This window comes from Schistocerca cancellata, chromosome 1 (genome assembly GCF_023864275.1).
Source record: "Schistocerca cancellata isolate TAMUIC-IGC-003103 chromosome 1, iqSchCanc2.1, whole genome shotgun sequence".
NCBI lineage: Eukaryota > Metazoa > Arthropoda > Insecta > Orthoptera > Acrididae > Schistocerca > Schistocerca cancellata.
In genome coordinates, this window is record NC_064626.1 from 1,271,545,370 (window position 1) to 1,271,563,201 (window position 17,832).

The 17,832-nt window shown below is 41.5% G+C and overlaps 1 long non-coding RNA gene across 1 annotated transcript in view; it reads left to right on the forward strand.

Moving 5' to 3' along the window:
- The window catches only part of LOC126163632 (uncharacterized), a 36,117-nt gene extending 18,705 nt beyond the window's left edge, over nt 1-17,412 (forward strand). The window contains exon 2 of the long non-coding RNA XR_007535278.1: nt 16,892-17,412. This is a non-coding gene — a long non-coding RNA (uncharacterized LOC126163632). The remainder of the gene's footprint in view (nt 1-16,891) is intronic.
- Nucleotides 17,413-17,832: the final 420 nt, after the last annotated feature.

The window sequence follows — 17,832 nt, forward strand, 5'->3', positions numbered from 1 at the left end:
GCAGTATGTACGCAGATAGTTATAGAGAGCATTGCAAACAACATCCCAGTTTATGTGCTGTTTCTTTGCTAGGTAACTACAGCAAACTCAAGAAAGTTTAATAAGTGAACTCACTAAATCTATGTTGTAACTCTACAACTACATGTACTCTTAATTAACACCCACCCACAGAAGGTATTAAAAAATTAAGCACAAGACTGCAGAGAAATTATCAGCGCCGTACTGCAATAGAACACATTTATTCCGTCCAAGTGTTTGGCTGTAACTAAAAGGAGTGCAGGTAACAAATAATTATATAATGCGATAATGCATGAAACTAAGTCGTGAAAACGTCTTATCTTCAGTCTGAGGTAGTCAGATAAATTTCATTGCTGGATGAATAGTGAACAATAAAACTCTAGACAATAACAAAATTTCATCTTCCGTTATTACCGGTGAGCCTTTTTTATTTTATTTTTATCAGATTCAGGCAACGTCCATTTCACCAATTTCGATTATGTGACATAATAATACAAATAAGACATTTGTCTAACTAACTACAAAAAGTAAACAATGTATTATTTGGGAACAAGGTAAGCAAACAATTATGTGAGGCGATTAGTCTAAAAAGTATTTTAGTCTTACTGCACAATTACAGTAAAAACATACATTTTGTAATGTAACACCTACGATCCTGCTATCAGTGTAGGAAAACGCACGAGCAGGGTGATCCTACACACGCGAAACTATTTACAGCAGTGCTCGACACAAAATTATTTGGAAAGAAAGGGGTCTCGAACTAATGACAAAACAGTCAATAACCTGAGATTCGTAGATGATATAGTAGTCTTGGGAAACAATATGATAGAACTGCAAGCCTCTATGAAGGAATTATCCGATTTGTGAAAAACTGGGCCTTAAGATAAATCTGTCAAAAAAAATACTATGCAAAACAACTGGATAACTGCAAAACGAATAATATTGATCACAACTGTCTAAAAATGTTAAGGAATGCGTTCATCTGGGGACAGTTAATTGATATCCAAGAAGACTTAAAACAGAAAATTTTCGCCAAATCAAGCTAGGTTGGAAGGCTTGTGGACGAAACGCTCTCGCCTTTAAATCTGTTACACCAACAAACATGAAAAAGTTTATTTTGAATAGAGTGTTCTTCCCGTGCTAACGTAGACCCCTTGGCTATGAAACTTGGACTTGAAACGAGTTTTTGAAACGAAAACTAAGAAAAAGTTCATAGAGCTATGGATAGGTCACGGCTACGTCACATCAACAAAGATGAGAAAAAAACTGAAGACATAAGAGCAATAACAGGAATTCAGGACGTTGTGGAAAGGGACGGAATGACGGGAGATGGACAAAAGCAGTACTAGAGTGGTGTCCCAGAAAAAGAAGAGTGCCCGCAAGGCAGATCCCGGACATCTGGGATGAAAAGCTGAAGAAAGTCTCAGGCTTCAACTGGTAGAAGACGGAAATAGACAGGGAGGCGTGGAAACAGCTATAGAAATTATGCTTGTCAGTGTAAGATTAAAGAAACTTGTGACGGTTGAATTATCTGAGCTATAAACAAAGTTTTCTTTTACAAAGACAAATGAAATGGAAAATACATTTAGCAACGGTCTTTTCATAGAACTAAGAAAAATAATCCTTAATTTTTAAAATATTGTACAGTGTATTTGCACCTCGATGACTGTTGTTATCGCATTCTATTTGCTATATGCAGTTGGTGGGCATTTTATTTCTTCTCTTTTTTTCCAATTTTTTCTAGAATGAGTCGTAAATATTCTATATGCATTACTTATTAGTTTACAAAAAAATCCATCAACAGGCATTCCACATCCAGTACTGAATAAACGCCGTCTCTAAATATTTGCATGCACTACTGTCTAAGTTAAACGGATGGTGTTCCTGCAGGTTTTCTAATGCCATCTAACCATCGTCCTTTAGTTCATCGTACCCATATACTTTTTTGTAATGTCTTGGACTCCAGCAAAGAACTTTCGTGCTACAGCTAGCATCCTTTCAGTTGGATATCCGTCCCATCTATTTCCATTACATTTCTATAGCCATCATAATTAAATCTTCCATTCCAATCTGTTCCCTGACCAATTTTTCTTGTTTTACTGCCTCTCCTAGTTATTTTCAAAGCACATCTTTTCACTGGTCGCTCAGCACTCTAAGTTTTGGAATGATTCTCGCATTGACATTGGCGCAAGACACAACTGGTGACATACACCTGTAAGTTATATGTGTACCTCATGTGTTCCCGTCTTTTGTCAGTTTATTGAATGGTGTACCTGCGTGTGTGAGTTTTCTAAATTATCTACTGTTGTGAGAGTGTAAGAGTACAATGATATTTGTCTCTGGTCTGAATCGAGGTTCTGGTTTGGCGCCCACTAGCGTGCAGCAAGTGTTGTGCAGTATTGCGCGATGAAATGAGTCGCTGTGTGGACGCCAGTCCAGAGGGCCGCCGAGTTTACTGAATAGCACGATTTGTACGCCGTGTAGGGCTGTCTACATAGTCGTGGCACACAGTCTTCAAAGAAATTAACAACTATCTTGATGGATGCTGTGTGGAACCGATAAAATAAACATAGTCTTTGTGTCCATATTTGATGACTTACGTGTTAACTAGTGATCGTCGTAGACCTTTCCTCGGCTGGGCTGTATAGGATCTTACCAACAATGTTTGTGAGATTCCTCCCTTTGCAGCCTGCACATGATGATGAGGACCAATCAAATATCCAGGATACATAGGGTAGAAACGTACACACTGATTACGAACGTTCCTATTCGGACACATAAGAAGCTGATTTATGAAAACTATATTTTATTTACAGAAAGCACTGTGAGCTCTTCTATTTACTTCTTTTCTTGTCCATACAATCATTATTGTCAACTTCTGTAAATACAAAATCTCATCCACTGCCTCTAGTGTTCATTGTTGATTTTCTTTTCAATATTTTGGTGTACATTATTTTAGTCTTAATGTAATTGATTTTCAAGTATACTTTCAGTCTTATTCCACTGAGCTCTTACATTTTCTGTTCAAGTTTACCTGAACTGGAGGCGACAGTACAATGTCTCCAGACGTTGATCGGGGATACGAAATTTCTAATGAAAATTGTGTAAAAAATCTGTGGAACAATTGTAAGGTCTCTAATGTGAACGACACACTAAGAGCTGCACAAGACCTGACGCCGTTATTAGTCGGCTGCCCATCGACTTATTGCGTGATTGCTAAGTTTGGACGTCATGCCGATAAGTCTCAGTTTCCGTGAGATGGTATCCTGGCAGGGTCACCAGTTTTCTCATGTCCCACAGCGTCTGCGCAAGACGGTGGCGTCTAGCTGTGTGCTGCTCGCCACGTAGGCCTGGCTAGGTCTGTATCTGGGCCGTTTCGTCCCGTCTCGCTCCTGTCGTGTCGTGCTGAGCCGGCGGCAGCCTTCACGACACGCTCCACCCGCCCTACGGTTTCTTTTCTGCGGAAATCTATCCGATTGTTTCGCTACCGCTCTGCATAAGTGGCGCGGCTAGTCTTGAGAAATTGCTCCTCTTTTTTATGACGAAGAACTCCAGAGCGAAACGAACTACAAATCACGGCATCACGCGATTCTTGACGTTGATTAAGATTTTGCTTAGGCAACAAAACACGGCATCGTTACTGTTTTCGGGTTCAGTGGCAGGACGTGCTGAGATCAGTGTACCGCGCGAATAGGCGGGCACACTTGAGATGTCGGCGGAAACAGTTGCCGACAGCTATTAGTTTAGGTGAGGCTAAACCAATCACTGGGAGTGATTTGTAGTAAACAGACGACGCTTTTCAGAATTTCACGTTTTGCGATCGTTTGCCTCTGCCGGAAGGTGAGGAAAGAAACTGGAGCCACTGGCCGAGCAAACAAAACGTTGAACGCCAGCGTCTCTTAAGGACGTAGATGTAGGAGTTTAGCACGTTGTGCATGGCAGGTTCAGAGCTGATGAGAGACAATGAAGTGCACAGCTGCATAGTGCATAATTTTATCATGGTGCACCATTCATCTCAAATTGTTGCAGATAGGCTTCCCATTACAAGGGTCCGCAGCTCGTGGTCTCACGGTCTCGCGGTCGCATTCTCGCTTCCCGAGCATGGGGTCCCGGTTCGATTCCCGCCTCGAGATGACTGGGTGTTTGTGTTGTCCTCATCAGTTCATCATCATTCATGAAAGTGGCGAGATTGGACTGAGCAAAGGTTGGGAATTTGTACAGACGCTGATAACCGCGCAGTTGAGCGCCCAGCAAACTAAACATCATCATCATCATCATCATCATCATCATCATCATCATCATCATCATCATCATCCATTACCAGGCAGAAAAGCAGAATTTAACGTCGTATCGACGATGAGATCAGTAGCGACCGAGCGAAATGTTGGACTGTGGAAGGAACCAGCCTGTGATTTACCTTAAAAGATTCTGAGGATCTATGGGAAACCTACATATGGACGGTAGGGCGGGCATTTTAACGCCAACCTCCCGGATGCTCACCCCGTGTTTTAAACACCGCGCCGCCTTTCGGCGTTTTAAGTTTCAACATCTCACTGTCTTACTCGATTCACAGCAGAAGATCCGTCAATTTGACGTTGCTGACTGCATGACACTGTCAGTTAAGAACGTAATGGATGTAGGACCGTCTGGGAAGAGAGTGGACTGCTGGCTACCAGAGCGTCAGGATCAGAGCCAAAACTCCATGGTTTAGTGCTCCGTGTTTCCTAAGAATTATATTTTTGGCAATAACGTGAGATATAGGTCTGCGAAAATGGAGTGTGTATATAGACAAAGTACCGAAGTGATACGAACACGATCTCAAAATGTGAGTTCCATCACAGTTCACCGGAAGAACCGGTCGTTAGGTAAAAGGAAGTTGGGACATGGCACTGAAAGTGGAGCCAAGGATTGTGAAGCAGTGCGTTTTGATAACTGCTTCGTTTTACTCAAGGGACCACGGAACTGAGATCTGAGCTCTCAGAAATACAGGGTGGGTCAGGAGGAAAGGTACATGCATTGAGGGATGATAGGATTACTTATTCTGAATTAAAAAACTTCACATGGGCAAATGCAATGTTCCGAATCGTTCCGAGATAGAACAGTGTAATATCACTTTTTTACGATTCCTTGAATCACTCAAAACCCCCACCCTCCAGCGAAAACATGTCGCAGTACAAAATTACATTGAGTTTCCAACAAAAAAGGACCAATTCATGTTTCTCTAGGACTTACAGTTTGCCCAAACACTGCGCGAGATATTGAAAATCTGGCGCGACGCGCATGCGCTGTGGCTTAGGTGCCCTTTGCAGCCCAATTTGAAGTAGTTTCCCGACTTGATGGAACGCTTGTGTCCTGTGTCAAACCGTTCATCTCAGGTTCCTCTACACTACCGTCGTATGATGTGAACAATAACGATGTTTGAATAACACAGAAAATAAGGAACAAAGTACAGGGTTATTACAAATGATTGAAGCGATTTCACAACTCTACAATAACTTTATTATTTGAGATATTTTCACAATGCTTTGCACACACATACAAAAACTCAAAAAGTTTTTTTAGGCATTCACAAATGTTCGATATGTGCCCCTTTAGTGATTCGGCAGACATCAAGCCGATAATCAAGTTCCTCCCACACTCGGCGCAGCATGTCCCCATCAATGAGTTCGAAAGCATTGTTTATGCGATTTCGCAGTTCTGGCACGTTTCTTGGTAGAGGAGGTTTAAACACTGAATCTTTCACATCACTATGCGTGAAACTTGCCCGCACGCGTTCAACCGTTTCTTCGCTCACTGCAGGCCGACCCGTTGATTTCCCCTTACAGAGGCATCCAGAAGCTTTAAACTGCGCATACCATCGCCGAATGGAGTTAGCAGTTGGTGGATCTTTGTTGAACTTCGTCCTGAAGTGTCGTTGCACTGTTATGACTGACTGATGTGAGTGCATTTCAAGCACGACATACGCTTTCTCGGCTCCTGTCGCCATTTTGTCTCACTGCGCTCTCGAGCGCTCTGGCGGCAGAAACCTGAAGTGCGGCTTCAGCCTAACAAAACTTTATGAGTTTTTCTACGTATCTATAGTGTGTCGTGGCCATATGTCAATGAATGGAGCTACAGTGAATTTATGAAATCGCTTCAATCATGTGTAATAGCCCTGTATTATTACATACGTTCTATCTCGGAAACCATTCGCAATAGGGCATATGCCCATACGAAGTTTTTTGTTCAGAATCACTTACCCTATCATTCCTGTAACCCTGTACCGTTCCTCCTGGCTCACCATGTATAATAGGGGTCGTGGTGACGAAGCAATTAGTGTTTCAGGTGATAACTATTAAATAGTTTGCAAGGTATGAAGTACAAGGTTGTCTGGGGCAGTGTTGTTCTGTAGGAGGGGTGGCTGTCATACGCACATCACTGACCCCTGCAGCTGCGGCGGGAGGCGCCACGATTACGCAGTTGCCCAAAACTTGAAGAATACTGTCATCCATATAAGAGGACCAGGTTTTGCCACAATAGTTCGATGAGCGTGCCGACGATTTTCAGGTACACAGCACATCTGGGAGCAGAGCTTATGGACCACGATATCGTAATTACAGGAATAGCGTGACCTGTGAACACGCATCTGTTGCCACGTACTTGTTTTCATTTCAGCTACATCTGCGTTAGTTGACAGAAGTGAACCGTTCACTACAGTTAATGAAGCTAGTCTACCGTAATTTCCTCTCTGTCCTCTGGTAATCTAACAGCACCTTTGAAAGGAAGGCAGTACCTAGTTTTTATCGCGATTATTTAAGAGCATAGACATCTGCGTACTGATTGACTGTGATAGAGTCACAATTTCAGTTACTTTACGTTCCTTGTTTCATTTTTTTTCCAAGACTGCTTCATTTTCTCTCCACGTCGCATTTTTTCTATCATCCATTGTTTCTGTCTTCCTTGTTGAAATTTTATTTTTCCTGTCTTGGTGGCCTTCTAAATCGAGGATCTTAGTGCTGAAACAATTTCTTTTGTGTTATTTCTTTCCAGTTCTTTCCTAATTTATTTGATCCAAGTTACCTTCGGCTTCTTTTGTTTTTTTTTGTCACAGTGTGTCATCCTTGTGGCTATTTAGGTCCCTCTCATTAGTTGAAACCTAGATATTTAATGAGGATTATCTCGTCTCAGTTCGGTGAACAATCAACTTCAAAACTCCTCTTTATTAACAAAGCGTATGGTCACGCTATCTGACATAGACTCGAAGCTCTCGCACTGAAACGCACTCACAGGTCCAAACAGCTATCGCAAACGACCTTGGCTGCGCTCTGTGTTTGCGTTTCCTTGCAGACCGGCTGTCGCAGCGTCACAGGGAACCGGTGGCCGGCCTGTGAATCATTTCTGGCAGTGTCTACGCCGTATCATTCATTGCCTCTATTCTGTAGTCTCACAAGAGATGCTTCTCTCTTTGATGCAAACGAATGTGGCCATACGCAAACACTCATAAGAAACAAGTTCTTTTAGGTCACAAAGGAACAAAATGCACAAAGAAAAGATATTCGCACAGATTAAGAGTCTTTAATGTGACCTAATGGAATGTTCAAATAAGAAAATTGCGTTATATCTGCCATAAAATCTGAGGTGAATGTTTTGAGATGCAACAGAGTGACTCACGGAATGGACATCTCGAGTGTGGCTAAAGACGACATTTATAAGTTTCGACTCCTGAATCTGCGATTAGGTTTTTTCTGTGCTCTACTTTGTCCTCTGTAAATACGAATCTTTACTACAGCGCCTTCAAATCTTTCATTCCTACAGTTATCTTATTTCTCGTAACTGGAGTTCTGTCTTCCACTTTTGGGACACAGTTCGTCTTTGTTTCGTACCCCGTCACTTAATTTATTATAGTCTTCTGTAGCGCATTACAATCTTTATATGATGCAAATTTTCTCCCGTACAACTTCAGAAACTGACGTTATACTTACTTTTTGAGGAAATCCGCTCTGCTAATTGCATGTTTCTTGTATCGATGTTTTACAGTTTCTGAAATGTTTTCAAAAACTATAGTTTCGCACAACAGCTTCTTTCTTGAAACACTGTTAGCTCCGGTCAAACAACAGACCGTCCACCGACTTTAAGAACGACGTTATTACAGGCTGTGCGTCCACCATGACCATTTGAATCTAGATCTCCGATATCCATTTGCTGAGTCTATAAAATGTGAGAAGGCAATAGAGTTACACACAAGGTGGCATGTCACCAGGCCAAGTCACGAGGCCATACTGAAGTGCCACATTCTGTCGTACCATAATTATGATTTCTATAAATTATATTATCTCGTCCCTAGTAATTAGAATTCTGTAATTTGTTCTACTGAAATTTTTCATTCTTTGTGTGCACCTGACAGTTATCGTTTCTGTATCTCTTCATAGCGTTTTTCATTATTTCGTTTATTCTTAAACTATGCACCACATAATCCGTGTGCAGTCAGTATACTGCTTTTTCTAATTTCTACTTACTGTCAGCAATAATCTGCTGTAACATTAACATTTGTAGCTGTGTCCCTCGCATTTTGTTTCCAGTTCTGTTTCTTCATCTCTTGTCCAGCATACAAACAACACGGCAGTGATGAGGAGTTGTGCCGGTGCTGAATAGTAGGGACGTTTAAAATGGGCTTCGCATTCTTAACACCATTTGTAGAGTCATGTTGCAAATTATTAGCACGTCTGCTGTTTCATCACTACACTTGCCAAAATACCAACACTAACAGGCGAAAGAATACTGTAACTCCTCAAATAATTATCGAAATTATTCGTGAATAAAGCAACCAGCCACAAATGGTTTTAAAATGATTTTATTTCAAGGTTGTAACCGGTTTAACCTTTCTAGTTACATAAATATTTCCATCAGCAGAATGTTGCTAGTCCAGCACTGCACAAGAATATTTGAATATTTATCCCCCCTTTATGTTATTTAGATGGCAGAAATATGCTAATATATCTGAATTTAGGTATGTATAGGATGAAGCAGTTATATGTATAAGTGACTGCAGGCATATTAGCATGATTTTGCTATCGAAACAACATAAAAGTTACACTAAATATTCAAATATTCTTCTGCAGTGGTGGAGCTGACGACATGCTGCTGGTGAAAATATTTATGTAACTGGAAACACAAGCCAAGTGAAGATGGGCATGAATGTCGGAAACCGGTTACGGCTATGAAATAAAAGTATTTTAAAAAGGTATTTGTGGCTGGTTATTCGCCAAAAATCATTAAATGTCGCGTAGTTCACAAAATCCGCGAAAGCGACTTTTTTTTTTTTAAACTGGTTCACACTTTTGCTTACAAGGGAAGCACCCCAGTTAGAACGGCTGAAATGGTATAAAGCGATTTTAAAATACGGAAATATGTCTGTTCTGCTAACCATGAGAGATATTTACTTGTGAACGCTACCGTCTAACAGACAGTAATGACAAGAAGATTCCCAGTAATCGGAAAAGAGGTATTACGTGACAAGAAGCAAAGCATTTGCTTGAAACAATGTTTGTTAACAAATACTACTTGTGGACTCAGATTCCCCAAAACAAAATCTCTGTGTTGTTATACTTATTTGTCATCGAAGTTCAAATGTGGATTTTCAAAGTAGTTACTGAAACGCGGCTGAATAGAAGACTATGTACACTCGAAAAAGGCAATGTAAACGCCCTACATGTTTTACGGTGTATTCCCACTGCGACAGTCCAAATTCAGAAGCCAAACTGCTCAAATTATCAGAGGATCAAGCAGGAGTATCGATATCGGACCTTTGTCATGCGTTTGTGAACATTGCTTTGTATATCGGTGAAGACGGCGTGAACACAGATGGTGAAGTATAGATCACGTGTTAATATACAGGATCATACAACTGCACGTGCCGATGTAGTATTATGCAGCGCGAATTGTTACATCTGGTCTTCATAAACCACGCTCGAGATTTTCATATTCTCTCGCTCGCTACGCGCAAACTATTAGTCCTACAGAAAAAACGAACAGGACATTTAACGTAGTTAAATTTTGTACTGGAATATGTTTTCCCTCCTACTACTGTACAAAAATTTGCGAATGCACGAAATATTTCCCACATTCGACATTTTTCCCCTTCGTTGACTGGTCTTATTACGTCACCGGTTTAGTCTAACACTTACAAATTGTAGAAATGACGTTTGCGTCAATTTTACCTACAATTTTTATGAATTTTACGGAATAAAATAAGCAATTACATCGTTGTTTTCGTAAGGTCTTCTGACTTCTGACCTACCGTGATTGTAAGGGTTAAGTTTGGATCGAACTGTCACCGTAATTAGTTTTAGAGTAACGTTTACGAAAGTCGTTTGTCTTTCGTTAGTGAGGGGGTGGAGGTGTGTTTGAAGGTCACTTGTGTACGTTTTTCTTGAATAACTCAAAAATTGTGGCCTCCAGCGAAAACGTATCCCGACACAAAATTTAATTACATTAAATTTCTTACAAAAAGGTCACATTCTTTGTTTCTGTTGGATTACTATTTTGCGCGTAGTCATGCGAGAGAAAGGGAAAATCTCTCGCGTGGTTTATGAAGTCCAAATATAACGTTGAGGAAAGCATAAAACGACCCCGGTAGGGGCAGCTGAATATCTCTCAATACTTTTAAGCAAACGTTGATCTTTTGACAATTAAGCATTTATGAATCTGCAGGCCATAAGTCTCTGTATTTTTTCCTCAGCGATTCGTTATTTTACAGTCTTCAAATTTGTCAATCTTCGAACATCGATTGTACGCATATGCAGAGTTTGAAAGATAAATTACCTTGACGGGTGGTAGAACGTGTTTGAAAGTCACTTTTATTCAGTTTGAGTCGCTCGAGTGGGTCACTGCCGCCGTTAGGCGCCTCGCAGCTGTTGACGCCAACTCCGGCAAGAACGCGGACACACCGCCTCGTGGTCAGCGGACGAGGCTGTCCGAAGTGGTGTGCTGTGTTGTGCAGAACAGGGAAACGCCGGCCAGCGCGGCATAGCGCACCGCGGGGTCCGGCGCGGCTTTCTCCGGCCGGCGCAGCGCGGAGCAGAGCAGATGTAATCAGGGCCGGTGAAGGCGCGCTCTCTCCCCCTAATATGTGCCTCTCCTCTGCTCTGCTCTGCGCGGGTCCCGCCGGGTTTCCTGCCGGGCGCAGCCGACTATGACCGGCCATACATTTCCTCATCTCCATCTGCGAGTTCCTCCGTACTCCTCCTGTAACCCAGCGCCACAAAGGCTCCAGACTGTGAAGACGTCCTAATGTCCATGTTCTTCCTTCTAGTGGTGTTTTTTGACTTCCCTATCTACATCATTAGAGACACGGGACTCAAGCGCAATCTAAGATAGGTACGACATTGAAGCGACAGTCACTTCGAAATCTTACAGTAGATTAAGTGCACTGTTCGTTCGGTAGGCCCAGAACTCAATCAGCATCGACATAAAGAGTCTGTAAATATATGTGAAGTGTGTGACAGAGGGAATTTCCTTTTGTACAGCGTATTATTCCTCCTTCCCCGTCCATTCACCTATATAGTGCTGCAAAAATGACTCCCTAAATGCCACTCTGAGCTTTTCAATTAGTCTAACGCTTTCTTCACAGTCCACAAGGGAGTGGTACACGGGAGATTGTAGTACGCTCCTAGATTCTTCATTTAACATTAGTTCTTGAACCTATGTAAGCAGGCTTTCTCGGCACAGTTGGCGTCGAAAATGAAGCATCTGCTAATGTAGGGTTTTCATCATTTTGGTAAAACTCGCCGGTCAATCAAAAAACCTGAGACTTTCATGTCATTCTTCTTTATATACATTCAACATCCTCTGGTAGTCCTCTGTGGATTGTGTTCCACAATATTCGAGGATGGGTCGCATGAGAGCCTGTTGTGAACTAATTGCATTTCCCCGGAAACCTAGCACTGAAGTCAGTCACGTCTTTTATCTACGCTGAAGAGTTGACTGATACCAATTGTCTGTCATTCATACTGTGGTCATAGCATTATAAGTTTTCTGAAATTAACAATTTAATATCTAGGTACATTTAAAACAAGCTGCCAATCCTTCCACTACATTGAGAACTTGACGAGATCGTCGAGGATGTGAAACGTGTCACACAATATTTGCAATGGAACTGATATGAAAATGTTCCTTTCTATAGATCCTAACTGAGACGGTTTTCAAAAATGTGGACAAAAATATTCGTTGCTACATCAATTAAGAAACATTTATGTTTATGTCCTACAGTACGTAAGATGATTCCAAGGTTATTGTACTCAAAAATCGTAAAGAAAGTTACAGAACTCTCCTATAATAACTGAAGCTATGCCACACTCAGACAGTAGAAGGCCTTAATGTAATGTGACGTAGTCAGTAATAACTAAATCAGTTGATTCTGGTGAGAAATCTATTAGTGGAATAGCAGCAGTTGCCCACCAATAAATCTTTTAAACTTCAATCTTCTGCTGCCCTTTATCAACAGCTAAACTTCTTATGACTGCTGGAAAGCTACCAAAAATCTGTGTTCCTGAATGACGAAAAGCTTTCTGGCGCAAACTGAGCGACTATTCCTTCATGAAAAATAGTCTTCTTCCTGTTAGGAATTCCGTGACAGAACTGTTGCTCTATAAGACTGTATTACTATAATACATTTCATAAATGAATGAATATAATAAGAAGCTGTAGTTAGGGTATCCAGTTATTTCAAAAGGTTTCTGCAAGACGTCCTTGAATTTACGTCATAAATAATCCGTATTAGGCGCTTATACATTTATATAACTTTATCTTTCGTTAATGAGTTGACCAAAAATATGATACCATGTCACAATACATAATCAAAGTAAGCGAGATTTTTAAATTTTACACTACCTATAAAAAGGCATAAAATAGGAACTGAAGCAGTTTATTGAATCGATTGATCATCAGAATCGGGATCTTTTGAACAAAATATTAGAATTAGTCGGCTATTTCCCGTATCAAAAAAATAATAATGATCATTTCTTCATATAGAGTTAATCTTTTGGTGCTGTCTATCACTTGTTGGTATGCTGAAGTTAATCGTCGAATAAACACAACGCGTCAGACGGCTACTCATTCATAGACGTTACCAATCGTAGACAATGCTATGGCAACCAGCCACGTTACATTTGCCGACTCAAGTTCATTTTTAATATGTCTGGAGGCAGCCCTTACATTCAGACTAATAGTGTATCATTTGTCATTTTCTTACGAGAGTCAGATTGCCAACTTTGTTAAATTTCATGTATGCGATTTGGGAAATCACGGTTCCGATAGTTGAAATGGGATTCCAAGTATCGTCACACCCACCCTATTTTCCTGACTCGGCTCTTTCTGACTACCATCTCTTCCGAGTTATGAACTTACCTCGGCACGGACATCATTTTGCAGACTTTCAGTAACTGTTGTCTTTCGGTGACTGCGACAGATTCCAAAAAAGAAGGTCCTACAGAAGTTAAAGGGAGCGAGTCAGGAGAATTTCAACGGTGGAAACCGCGGATTTCCGACTCGCATACGGACGAGCACATTTCGAAACAGTGTACAACCCCATACAACGCTACTAATCGCCTATGAATATCCGTATTGTATACGCCCTCCTTCCACAGAAACTCCGTCGTCCAGCACTTTGATGTGATCATACTCCATACTGTCTGCTGACGAACTGACAGCAGTTGGGAAAATGGGCTGTAGCGTGCAAGGATTACACTTTCAGTGCTTGTCTTACCACCTACGCTTAGACCAAAGTACTACATTCATGTGTCAAATGGCGCACCATGAATGATGGAAAATGATGAATATTGAAAGCCCCTTGAAGACGAAGAGAGAGGCGTCAGAGAGTGGGTACTGAGTTTTCTTTGCAAATCGTATACGTGATCTCATATTTCGTAAGAATGTGTTTTGTTTATAAGGCAGCAATGTGCAAACCTTTTGTAAAATTTCTGGTAGTCGAGAAAAGCAGCCAGTTTTTGGGCTTGCTCGTCGTCTACAGTCTTTAGAATTTCTGTAATAGAAAGAGTTAATCGTATTTTCCACGACCTGTCCTTGCAGAATCTGTTTCGCTTCTGACAAAGAAAGTGTTCAGGCTGCTATACATTATGAGTGAGCATAACACTTTCCATAATTCTACCATGAAGGGGCGCGTAGATTGTGGATCTCTAGGCATGGGCGTCTGTCCTGCTGCGAACCTGGGGAAGAATTAGCAAACTGGGAAGAAGAGAAAGGAAGAGAGAGAGAGAGAGAGAGGAGAAGAGAAGAGAAGAGAAGAGAAGAGAAGAGAAGAGAAGAGAAGAGAGAAAGCTGTTTTACGAACGAAGTCCAGCTGCCCCCAGTGACCTGGGGCGTGCGCCGTGTGCTGGCTGGTGGCTACACGGCGCACACACTGAGGCAGGCAGCCCGCACAACACGTCGCCGGCGACACCACGCATGAGGCCCACACAACACACGGCCCCGGAATGTAGGCGCGCCCGCCACGCACGCCGCCGGAGAAGCCGAAAACTCTACAGTAACTCATCACTGAGGTGACAAGTCATGGGATACCGATGTGCACATTCGTGAGTCAAATGGCGCTCCATGAATGGTGGGGGTGGTATCGGTAAATAAGGTATAAGAGGGCAGCGCTTTGGGGAGTTGTAGTTTGCATTCAGGTGATTCATATGAAATGAGTTTATACTTATGGCCGAACGAGGGGAATTAACTGACTTTCAACGCGGAACGGTATTTGGATATAGACGCATGGGATATTCCATTTCGAAAATCGTTAGGCAATTCAATGTTCCCAGATCTACAGTGTCAAGAATGTGGCGAGAATACAAAATTTCAGGCATTACCTCTCACCACGGTCAACGCAGGGGCCGACGGGCTTCACTTAGCCCAGTAATACACTATCAAATTTCTTTGTCAAAGATTTGATCAAAGATGTGATCCAATAATTCGTCAAATATATTTGACAAAGATCTTTGACGTAAGGCTAGAAGGGGTATTATACTGTCATCATATTTTTCGTCAAAGTTCAAGATGGCTGACAACAACAACTTGTTATTAACCGCAGCAGTTGCATGTACCACAATTGCACTGTGTGCACAAGCGGAAAGAAGCGCGGGAAAAAAGGTAAACATACCTGGATGAAGCCGTGGGTTTTTCGACGACACGATAAAAGCATTCAACAAAACTTGTTACGTGAGCTTATAGTGGAGGACGTCAAGTCGTACATCAAATACTTAAGAATGGATGAGCATACATTTCTGTATGTGCTCAATGAAGTGTATTCTCATATCACAAAGCACAATATTCACTTAAGAACTGCTACATCTGCAGAAGACAGGCTCACTGTAACACTCCGATTCCTTGCTACAGGAGAAGGTTAGGTTAGGTTAGGTTAGGTTGGGCCAGGCCAGGTCTCCAATCTTCTTAATCTATTTTTGTATTCAGCGTGCCTCACGTTGTAAAGCGCCTCATGAGCTTCATATATCTCTATTAATTTTGTAGTTGTCTGCACACATCAATTGTATTTACTGGCAATGTATATTAAAACATTACAGACGACAGAATGCTGTGTGGTAACATGTCACATTGCAGTGAACAGAAGACAAGCGACTTCTTTGATCAAATCTACAGCGAGGGCCTAGATTTGATCAAATATTGGACGACATTTGACAAAGTTCCCTATTACACCATCAAATATCTTTGACAAAGATATTGGACAAAGATATTTGACAAAGAAATTTGATAGTGTAATACCGGCCTTAACGACTGAGAGCAGCAGCGTTTGCATAGAGTTGTCATTGCTAACAGACAAGCAGGCTGCGTGAACAACCACAGACATCAATGTGGGTCGAACTGCGAACCTATCCGTTAGGCGTTTGGCGTTAATGAGCTATGGTAGCAGACGACCGCCGCGATTTCCTTTGCTAACAGTACGACATTCCCTGCAACGTTACGTACAGGCTCCACATTACGAAATACACTAATGCAGAAAGGGAAACTGTAAACAATGGCTCCTCAAAAATTAAAGATTATAAATTATGACAGCTACCCCGTCTCCTCTGCTGGTTTCATCTCTGCTGTGTCAGACAGACCCATTCGTTGATCGGGAGGTGTGGGGTCAAATGCTTACGTACACTAACTGAATGGTAACAGTCTTCCACGCTGTCTACTACTGGAGAAAGAAAAACTTCCCTTCATTTTGTTTCAATTACTGTACACTTTCAGCCATTTTCAGTTGTATGTACAGTGCCTGACAATCCAAAAATATATGAAACCATGGATGTAACTGTACATTCATAAGCGGTACTCTGTTCTAGATAGGCTTGTTGTTGTGCCCTTTACTGTGAAATATGACCTATTTCTCACGAGTATTTATGAATCGGGCACTCGCACGCTGACCTTAGAATGGCCGTAGTTATGCACAAATTTGAAAATGGCTCCACGACAGACACTATATAGTAACGCAAACAAAATACAGGGAAGTTTTGGTTCTTCCAGTGACAGGAAGCGCGGTGAAATGGCGTCACTGTGATAATTTTCTTTGCACATTTTCAGTACGTTCTTCGATTCAGACACACAGACATCAGTCTGGTACTGATTGATGCATAGCGTGTCATGTGTTGTACAGTTCGTTTCGTTTCCAATGCATTTAACTTGCCGAGTTATCGTCGTAATTGGTAACATTCCTTGAATGAGTCGTTGCTGGTAATGAACTTTTGTTACTTCGTGGGTAGTGTTTTGTGACAAAATTCGCTGATGACCTCCTCACACTAGTTGAAGCGTTTATCGGACTAGATTTGTAATTTTTATAGTAAGACAATGTATTACTATTTGCAACTGACGCTTGTTTTATTTGTTTCTGTTTCATATGAAGGTGTGCGGGCGACGCAGCGGAACACAGGCGAACCAGCGACTGGCTGCTGAGCCCGTCGCCTGGGCAGCCACTCGAGAAGACTGTAAACGTGACGTCACTGAGTACTGCATGGAGTATAGCAGTACAAAAATGTAGACGAAGGAGGTGGTGGGGGCGGGCGATGCAGCGTCAGACAGAGAGTAGAGTGTTCAAAACGTTATAGGGGATGATGAGTGTAACAGCTACGAAAGGATGAAAAGACAGGAAAAGATGGACGATAGTAGGAAACCAGTAGAAATGCTGAAGAATAAAAAAATAAACAGTGTAGTTAGATTCTCAATATACTTTGTTTCTATGTGCCTTGTTTATGAGTCAAGTATGATATGAATTAGTGGTATTTGGTGCACAATGTACCAGTTATTGATTCTTGCATCTTTTATTTATATCGAGAACACATGATTCATTTACAAGAAGTTGCTAAGAACGTGTCCTATGAGGTGCCTACTGTAATATGTTCCACAAAAATAAAATAAATAAAATAATGATGATTTTTGGATGTTCATTGTTCGAGAAGTGAATCACACACGTTGACGACAGCTAGAGTACAGCAATAACTTGGAACTATAATTTTCTATTATTAATCATAAAATTCGACACTCCTGCGTGGGATAAAATTCCGATACCTGAGACTTGTAAAAGTCTGGTGCAGAAGTCGTCGCTGGAGAGCGGAAAAGCTTGCTGACGCAGGACCGTGACAATATTAAATTTCAATGTAATAAATAATTTTCATGACAATAGAGTAGACAATCTGACTCCGTAAAAAGAAAACTGGATTTCAGTTTCGACTTGTTAAAATGTAAATCTACCTCCGACAGACAGCTCGGTGATGGCATGCGATCGTCGTGACACCAAACTGACCACTTCAAACGGCTTGATTTATTGGAAACGAATAAATGGTTCGG